We start from the raw sequence: 10690 nt of genomic DNA on the forward strand, positions 1-10690 counted from the left end.
TCTCTTTCACACACCAGTCTCTCCTCCTGCCTCCAGCTTGTTATGCCCCTCCAGGTTAATGGGAAGACTGATAGGTGATCTTGATCATTTATTTACGGTGGACATATAGCCTGTGTATTGCTAATTAATGCTAGGATAGAGCGGGCAGATTAGGGAGGGAGTGAGACAGGGAGGGAGGTAGGGAGGTCACATTGAGCACATTGAGCACATTCTCACCATGTGGCATCGCATTGTTCCAATTCCATCGGATTCTGTTGCATTGGTCGAGTGATGATGCATTCTGTTGCATTGTTCCAGTGATGATGCATTCTGTTGCATTGTTCCAGTGATGATGCATTCTGTTGTATTGTTCCAATGATGATGCATACTGTTGCATTGTTCCAGTGATGATGCATTCTGTTGCATTGTTCCAATGATGATGCATTCTGTTGCATTGTTCCAGTGATGATGCATTATTTTGCATTGTTCCAGTGATGATGCATTCTGTTGCATTGCAGATTCCAATGGCTCGGTCCCAGGCCCACCCATGAAAAGGCCAGGTGTCACCACCCACAGCATTACAAGGACCCCCCCTCCACAAGTGGAAATGCAAACAACACTGCCATACAAAGGTTAGAGCCTCATGCACATATGGCAGCTACAGTACATGTGCCATTGGTACACCTCAGTTCAGCCAACTAGAGACCTGAGATCTAAGCACATGACCCACACCAGGAATCATCCCTCCCTTCATAGATACATGCAGCTTTCTTCTATTGCAGTGTGTAGCATCAGACAACAAAATAAAATCAATTCAAATACCAAAAAAAACAACATAGAAATAGAACTGATATTTATTGGTCCTTTTATTCAGACGTGCTATGTTGCTTTCTCTGACAGTAATGCTATTACACACAATCATGATTTATGTAGGGTATCCCAGCACTGCATTGCATTAGCTTCCTCTGTTCCAGTATGGATCTGCCTGTGACGTAGTGGTTCACCTGTGGCGACCTCATGTGTTCTTAAAAAATGTAGTGAGTAGTAGACATGACTGGGGTAGAGGAGATGGTAGGATAACTCCCTGGGGGACTCGCGGGACAAGAGGAACCTTTGCTCGCCTTGTCGTCGTAATGGGGGGTGCCACTTACCTTAATGAGCCTCTCAAAGAAGAATACCAATAGCCTGACACAGGTGACAGCAGCATGCTGGCAAATCAGAGAGAAACTGGGGAGAGAGCGAGAGATTGGGGGGGGGGGGAATATGTTGCCAGAAATGCTACAGCCTACACATCCTGTTTAAACACTACATCTTTTCTCAGCCTCTACATCACTGCCCAGTTCTGAAGCCCCAAACACTGATAAAGAGCAGTTTAATACTAACATCCAATGGATTTACTTAACTTTTTTCGACTAACATCCCTTTATTTTTCCTTATTCATTTGTAAACAAGACAGAACTTTGTAGAGCATTACATAAAAGTAGCGCATTAAGGTTTGTCTTCCTCTGAAGTTCATGTTGTGGAACATTTCCACAACCTTCTGCCATTATGTTTATGTGTGATAAGCTCATTCTTACAACCTTTTGACGAGATAGATGTTCAGAGGAGGAGTATAGAGAGAGATAGGGAGAAAGAGGGCGAGTTGTTGAGGAAGAACATGTTGTGGAATGTTTGCTGTTCTCCGCCTGAACTCATTTGTCAAGGCTTGACCTCCGCTGGGATGCCTCGGGTCAACGGGGGTCACCCGAGGTAAACTTGCCGTGTGGTCACACACACACAAACACAGAATCACAAACACATATACAAATGAAAATCTAAGTGAAGGAGAGGCACAACTATGTCAAAATCATTTTGCCCAGCACAGTATAATACAGCTGCACATTCATTTCTAAATATGACAATGAGAACATTGACAATAAAACACTAATGGCATCACAAATACATTAGGTCTTGAGAATGTTATTTCATGTATAGCTTCTTAAAAGCAACAACACCATCCTCATAATGAATCTACTCTGCTTCCACTGACCATCAGGGCTGTGTGAGCTGCTGGGTAGAAGGGGTCAAGGTTAACTGAGTGAGGTTAATACACTCTGTTAAGGATATGTCTTCTGGGTCCATGCCAGGCCAGGGCAGTGAGGGCAGAAGAGCAGGCATAACTCAAAGCACAGTAGATATCTTCAACTGCAGACAGTACCTGTCTTTTAAGGCCAAGACCGTCCAACGCAACTGTTGTCCATGTGCAGCTGGTGGCCTTCCCATCAGCTCTGACTACAGAACATCGGACATGTTCTGTTCATTTCAAGATGATTCTACATGTTGAATCGCCACTGTTCATTAACACCCAGCAGGTGATCTACCCCACTCGGGCCGCTGTGCACGTTGGTCTGTCTTGCGCTTTACCTGCAGACACAAGCTCCTAGTAGCAATCCTTACCTTGTACACAATCCATAAATCACAGGAGTACCAACCTAACCTGGAGTTTTGATAAACAGTATTTTCTTCCTTTTTTATTATTTCGTAAGATGACATTAGGAGAAGACTTGTCGATTCTGACCGTGTGACACGGTGATGCTCTTTATTCCAAAGGAAGGGGGACTTGCCACGACGTTCATTTAAATCTGAGAGAAAAAAACAACACAGAGACGTTGATGATAAGAGCTAGCTGGAGGAAGTGTGGGAGCCTCTTGAGTAAACAGCCTTATCATTGGCCCTGCGTGATTCATGCTGCCTTTTGATTGGCTTCCTGAGTCAAAATGAGGACTGACTTTGGCCATGCCCTGTTCAAGGGATCAAGATTATATTACGGATCTAATTTCAGGGAGTGTTGAAGTTATACCAATATAATACATGTATATTTTTGGTAAATTATTCCATCCATGAATCCATTAGTGCTAGTGAGATGTCTCAGTGAATTGGTGAACAGGGCCTGTGTAGCAGCAGTGGAACTTACATGGCACGATCATGTTGCACAGCCGCTCACTCCCTGTCAGGAAAAAACACAATTAGTTCCTTATTTGATGATGAAAACACATACCGTATGACTATTGCAATATAGTAATAACATATTGTCTGGTCCAAAGTTCAGTTTGATTTTGAATTTAGATATTTTCTTCATTTTGACCCCTCTGGCTTTCCTTGGACAGAAACATCGAACAAACTTATTTTGAGTTTTATGGAGAGAGGGAACGACAGACTGTGAGCTTGGGAACAGTGGGTTAACTGCCTTGCTCAGAGTAGCAATATCAAAGATTCAATACAGTACAAGACAACTTTATTTTCCATTGGTTGCAGCAAACAACGTACATTTGTATTCTGCTCCCTATTTAAGGAGCGGAATACAGACAGCACACATCACACATCACACAGCACACATCACACAGCGCACAGCGCACATCACACATCACACATCACACAGCACACATCACACATCACACATCACACATCACACAGCACACATCACACATCACACATCACACAGCACACATCACACATCACACAACACACATCACACAGCACACATCACACAGCACACATCACACATCACACAGCACACAGCACACATCACACAGCGCACATCACACATCACACATCACACATCACACATCACACAGCACACATCACACATCACACAGCACACATCACACAGCGCACATCACACATCACACATCACACATCACACATCACACATCACACAGCGCACATCGCACATCGCACAGCGCACATCGCACAGCACACATCACACAGCACACATCACACATCACACATCACACATCACACAGCACACATCACACATCACACATCACACATCACACAGCGCACAGCGCACATCACACATCACACATCACACATCACACAGCGCACATCACACATCACACAGCACACATCACACATCACACATCACACAGCGCACATCGCACAGCGCACATCGCACATCGCACATCGCACAGCACACATCACACAGCACACATCACACATCACACATCACACATCACACATCACACATCACACAGCACACATCACACAGCGCACAGCGCACATCACACATCACACATCACACAGCGCACATCACACATCACACATCACACAGCACACATCACACATCACACATCACACAGCACACATCACACATCACACATCACACAGCACACATCACACATCACACATCACACAGCACACATCACACAGCACACATCACACAGCACACATCACACATCACACAGCACACATCACACAGCACACATCACACATCACACATCACACATCACACATCACACAGCGCACATCGCACAGCACACATCACACATCACACATCACACATCACACAGCACACATTACACATCACACATCACACATCACACATCACACAGCACACATCACACAGCACACATCACACAGCACACATCACACATCGCACATCGCACATCACACAGCACACATTACACATCACACATCACACATCACACATCACACATCACACAGCACACATTACACATCACACATCACACAGCACACATCACACATCACACAGCACACATCACACAGCGCACATCACACAGCACACATTACACATCACACATCACACATCACACATCACACATCACACAGCACACATCACACATCACACAGCGCACATCACACATCACACATCACACATCACACAGCACACATTACACATCACACATCACACATCACACATCACACAGCACACATCACACAGCACACATCACACAGCACACATCACACATCACACATCACACATCACACATCACACAGCACACAGCACACATCACACATCACACATCACACATCACACAGCACACATTACACATCACACATCACACAGCACACATCACACATCACACAGCACACATCACACAGCGCACATCACACAGCACACATCACACATCACACATCACACAGCACACATCACACATCACACATCACACAGCACACATCACACATCACACATCACACAGCACACATCACACATCACACATCACACATCACACATCACACATCACACATCACACAGCACACATCACACATCACACATCACACAGCACACATCACACATCACACATCACACATCCAGTTGAGACGAGCAAAGGGTCAAACTGCCCCTGGTGCGGCGTAGCTCTAATAGTCAGATAATATAGTCAGCCAATAGCTGTGGAATTACTTGATCAGACACACACACACACACACCTGCACTGATAGATACACACACACCATTCCAAATCAATCTGAAAATATATGGTCTGTTGTGCCTTTGTCATCAAAACACCTTAAAAAGGTTATCGTGGCCAAAACGGTCTGTTTTGTGTCCTGCAAGCAATTACAACATTTGGAACAGGAATAGTGCAGGCTCTCTATCTTCATGTTCTTGATTCATCACTGGCCCAGCACTTGCCCATCACTGGCCCAGCACTAGCCCATCACTGGCCTAGCACTAGCCCATCACTGGCCCAGCACTAGCCCATCACTGGCCCAACACTAGCCCATCACTGGCCCATCACTAGCCCATCACTGGCCTAGCACTAGCCCATGACTAGCCCATCACTAGCGCTGGACTTCAGGATGTTCAGATCCAGCTAACATCTCTGATCATTTCACAAACTTTGCAGGCATCCATTTCTCTAATGATTACACCCCCCATATAAGATTCAAGATACCGAAGGCTGTGTGTGTGCGTGTGTGTGTGTGTGTGTGTGTGTGTGTGTGTGTGTGTGTGTGTGTGTGTGTGTGTGTGTGTGTGCGCATGCCTGCTTGCGTGTGTTAAAAATATAATAATGACATTATTTTAGTATTATTATTATTTGTATGACACTCATCTGCATGATTAGTACAATCCCACTGGGCACGGATGTCAATTCGACGTCTATTCCACGTTGGTTCGATGTAAATGGGGTGGGGTGTAATGATAGGTAGATACAGTCATCTTTTATACTGTTTGTGCATGCACTTTGCTATTTAACATGTCTCGTGTTCATACATGTTTGGTTTCCTAAAGGATATCGTTGATTTTCAAATTAATTTGTTCAGTATCTTACTTAACCTATGGCTCACTTAACGTTTACTGTTTGGAAACTGAATGTCTACATGCAAATTAGGCTATACACGCGTTTTGATATCGTGTCTTATAAAATATGAGAAATGATCACAATGAATGATATGTAACTTGAGAATGATTTTGTTCTGTCTTAATGTACCGTTAGTCTAAACGTGCTCAGTCACCCCCTATTAGGCTACAGCATGGTGGCGGTTCAGACAGACAACATTCTAATTGAGCGCGTGCTGTGTGTTGGTTTAAGAAAACCATTATGGATACTTGAGGTGATGCCACTCATTTAACTTCAAAAGATGCGCAATGACGCAGGCAAGTTGGAAATGTCATATTTTATTTCACCTCCCAGTTTCAGGGAGAACAAATGAGAAAAGCCACTTGTCTATGTTCTGTCTTTTCCTTTCTCTCTTTACTCCAGTTTCATAATAACCCTGCTCCTTAAATGGTTATGTGCGGGTTGTATATTTGCACGGGAGATAATCTTGTTCTGAATTTTTGTCTTTGGTCTATCTACAGTGTGTTTTCGGATAATGTGGCGATAGGATGAAAAGTAATTCGCGTGCAGAAGCTCCTGTATACTTGTTGAATTTCTCGAGAATTCCACCTTTGCCCTCCTGTTTCCCTGAAATAAATTACTGTTACGGGTGAAATGCCTTTATGCACTGCGTTTGGAACCTGGATTCGTGTTGCCTTGGTCCCTCTAGGTAGAATCGATGTAGTAGTCGAGTAGTAGAGAAAATTGAATTCTGCATTTAACCAGGCCAATTTCTACAACTTTTGAAGCACTTTAACGTGGGGTAAAGGGTTGTCCTCATATTATATGGATTGATGTGATTTAAAAAGTCTCAAGACATTGACAGTAGGCTATCACAAGTAGCCTATAAGTGCTTGGCCATTGGTTGCATTAGTTAATATGGTATCGTCTCCCATTCAAAATTATGATTTGGCTATGTTTTGCTAATGTCTTCTTTCTTCGCCACTATGGTATAGGCTACCACATTAAGACACTATATGTGTTTTGAAGGATTTTGTCTGCCTTGAATGGCGTGAAGCACACTTTATACTTCGTTATAGGCCTACCGTACGCATTCATTTGACCCCTTCTTATACAGAACCGCGTCGTTTATGTCACTTTCACCGCCTTACCACGTTAACAGCTCAGAAAATGTGTTTACTTTGATGTCGCTACTGGTGCTTCCAGTTGGGTTTTTGGTGAACTACAATATTACAGCAGAAACATGAGGAGTTTCAGTGCTAATGGATTTATGATCTCGGTCTCTGACACCATTTAATGTAATTAGCACATGTGCTCTAAATATATGATGGTTTTGTGAGCGATAAAGCCATTACCCATCGCATAAACTGACAGTCCCTCTAACTAAACTTCAACCACAAAGCTAATTGGAAAAGTCATTTCGGCTTCAATTGTCTACAATTATAGCCGTGGCAGTAGCCTCAGAATCCTAGTGTGTGGTTCTTCATTCATCATGGCGTATTTTGACCGGTGAATAAAACTCAGAAGAAACAATCCCAACTCAACCTGTTAGCTACTTTGATCTGTCTGTAATTTTGTCGAAGCTGCCTGCGTTAAACATAGCGACCTTAAGTGGTGAGGCTCTAAAATATTTTCCCTATTTCTCACGAATAGCTTTTCCATTAAGAGCGATTAGATGATGTCTATTCAAAGTTGCTGATCCATAGAGAAAATGGCTGCGGATAAAATACGATTTCAAGTGACCTTTTCGTCCCTTTCACACCAATCTGAGCCCCCGAATAGTTAGGGATCAGATTGGGGAAAAACCTCCTCCTCCTCTCTTTCAACCCGTAACGACTCAGAGCAGAGGGGGCTCTCAGCAAACCCCCCAACTCACACATTAAAGTATAACGCACAGCTCGGGTCTGAAGAAAGCAGCAACACTGGCCATCTTCATTTTGTCTTTATGTAATTCATTATGCAACATTTATTTTTCAAATGAATTTGTAAATGTGGTTCAAAGTTGAGAGCCAGTTATAACAAAACCAGGCTACACTGAACACATCAAAACAAATACAAATCTTACAATTAGCTATCGGCAATACTTGTTTCAAGTATACTATTGAACAGGTCTATCTTATATAATTTCAGTGATACACTATTGGGGAAAAGTTTGAAAAGACGCAGATGAAGGATTTTTTTGAACCATCTGCCTTCAGAGGTTTCTGTTATCTGTTAAAACATAGTTATGTTAATTTAAGTTATTTTCTCATTTGTAATTATTGGAACTCACTCAACAAAATATGTTTTGTTATATGTAGTTGCACATGTAACATAGGCTATTATGCATATTAAGTCAATAATTGACAGCAGCACACCTCATTTGTTAATGAAACGTCTCTACACTTTTTCATAGTTATTTTACACTTGTATTTTTCTTGGCAGAAATATAGGCTAGTTTAATATTTTTGGAACAACACACCACAGCCATTTCTTCTAGAAAGTTAGCTGTTCAGTTATGGGCAGATGCTCAAAGGTGCGCGTGGATGGGAAAAGCATAGATCGTGTGTTACCCTCTCCTGAAGAAACGTAATACTTGTTTTTATAGGAGGCATTTCGACAGAGGCCTCTAAAACGTATAAGCAATAGATGGAGCTGGAAGCTTTGAACGGTGTAGTGACTTTATAGATTCCCTATACTGGAGCGCCTACATAAACTGAACCAATGAGGATTGTATTATTAGCTATTTTCCTTCAACGTGTTTATTAATTATCTGAAATGCCGATGGGCTGATATTTGCCCCCGTGTTCACGAAGTAGGAGGTCAGACTATCATGGCCTTTTATTGCTTTCACAACTGGTCCAAGAATTCATAACGCTCGATTGACTACTTGCAGAAGCGAAAACGTGTTTATGGGGTGCAGTTGCCCTGACATGTATTTATTTATTTATTTGTTATACAAACGGTTAGAAAGAGACCGCATCACTTGGAAATTAGCCTAATTTAGCCTATGTTTTTAAATATATTTGAAGCCCACGTAGGCCTATATCTAATCTATTTTAACCTCTAACTCACGGTAGATACATGTGCAAATATAGCCTATACTGCACTGCGAATGGCATTTGATATTTTTGGTGATAACACATAATTATGTCACATAATTATATTTATATGCGTCTTGTTTTAGGGAATATAGGCTAACTCAAACTATAACATATACATTAATATTAAGTTCCTGCCATGTGGAACTTCAAGTGGCATTCATAGCATCAACTTAAAATCTGAGACACAAGGGAATCGAAGTTTAATATAGTCTCGCCAAAATCGTATTTCATATAGGCCTAGCCTATGCTTTTGTCAGTATTATCGCTCGATGTAAGTTGTGTGTATGCATCAATTATCTACCAAATAATCGTAAAAACTGCTTTTAAATTGACATAATATATTCTGCTTATCTCACATAGTGGGGTTGAAAATGTATCTGCAAACTTTGCAATTAAATAATAATCATTTGATTATCATGAATGCCCTACATTTTCATATGACTAAACAACAAACAAAATCATTCCTGTACTATGCCTCACCAGCTCAGTCGTATAAATGTCCTTTAATCCGTTGAAACTATCGATGAGAAACCGGCTGCTATCGATGTTTTCATTATGTGATCATACAACAAATAGCCTTGCACAGGTGAGATGCTCATAACCTGGAAAGGGTTCCCTGAATTGCGGTAACAGCATCAACGATGTTCGTATATATTGCTGACGACAGTTTTAAACGGAAAAACGGGTTCGCAAATCAGTAAAGATGTCAAGGAAAGCATCCAAAGTACGGTTAAAAAGTTTCGCCCTGGAATGTAGCCTAACAGTGGTTGTTTGACATTTAGACAGATAAACTAGATAACGGTTGCCTACATGGGTTGCATGGTAGTGTAGCGAGGCTAGAATGTATTGTTCATTCATTTAGAGCTTCTTGTGAATAGGTGGAAGATAAATAAATGTTGTACTTGCCAAATTCAGGTACCGATGTTTCCCGTCCACAATAGGCTAATAGTTGTCGCTGAGTGCTTCTTCTTTTAATACCCTGCTGTCCACGTTCTCTTTTTCTCTCCTGTTTTCGTGCTATAGCCTTCTTCCCGCTGCTCTCATTCACTGTCACCCCTCTCTCTCTCTCTCTCTCTCCGTCCAGCTCTCTTCCCGATCTGTGGAGTAAAATCTTAATGATACACTTACAGAAAATTCTTTGTCCATTTTAATCTTATTCGTTTCACCTTTTCAAAGAGCTGGAGACATGACCGGGAGTCTCCGTGCAGTGTCCGAGACAGGGACGGGAAGAGTTCTGTTGTTGAATACTTAAAAACACCCATTCCTCCTATGCGTTAACAAGGGGGGTACTTGCATATTTGCGCTCCATTATCTTTTAATAGCTGACTACACTCGGACAGACATAACAAAGGTATTCATAAACTATTCACTTTATTTTCACATACCCTATACTCTATTTAAGTTCGGCTATTATGGGATGCATGTCGGCGCACCAGGCTTGTAAGCACACTGAATACACTTCTGGTGGCTTTGGTTACCATGTGGGCGAAATGTTGTCATATTCAAACTACCCCGTGTCAATGTTATTTGTGCTAAGTTCCACTCATTTTAAGTGATTTTACCCTG

The 10690-nt window shown here is 42.1% G+C and overlaps 1 long non-coding RNA gene across 2 annotated transcripts; it reads right to left on the minus strand.

Annotated features, from left to right (window-relative positions):
- Window positions 1–638: 638 nt before the first annotated feature.
- LOC139410647 (uncharacterized) lies at window positions 639–10455 on the minus strand. Of its 2 annotated transcripts, XR_011634523.1 has the most exons (4): window positions 10291–10455; window positions 10031–10221; window positions 2933–2965; window positions 639–2600 (listed from the first exon to the last, which is right to left on the minus strand). It is a non-coding gene; the product is annotated as an uncharacterized lncRNA (long non-coding RNA). The 2 variants fall into 2 exon arrangements; XR_011634522.1 differs by having other exon boundaries at window positions 10031–10455.
- Window positions 10456–10690: the final 235 nt, after the last annotated feature.

Source organism: Oncorhynchus clarkii, chromosome 6 (genome assembly GCF_045791955.1).
Source record: "Oncorhynchus clarkii lewisi isolate Uvic-CL-2024 chromosome 6, UVic_Ocla_1.0, whole genome shotgun sequence".
NCBI classification, from domain to species: domain Eukaryota; kingdom Metazoa; phylum Chordata; class Actinopteri; order Salmoniformes; family Salmonidae; genus Oncorhynchus; species Oncorhynchus clarkii.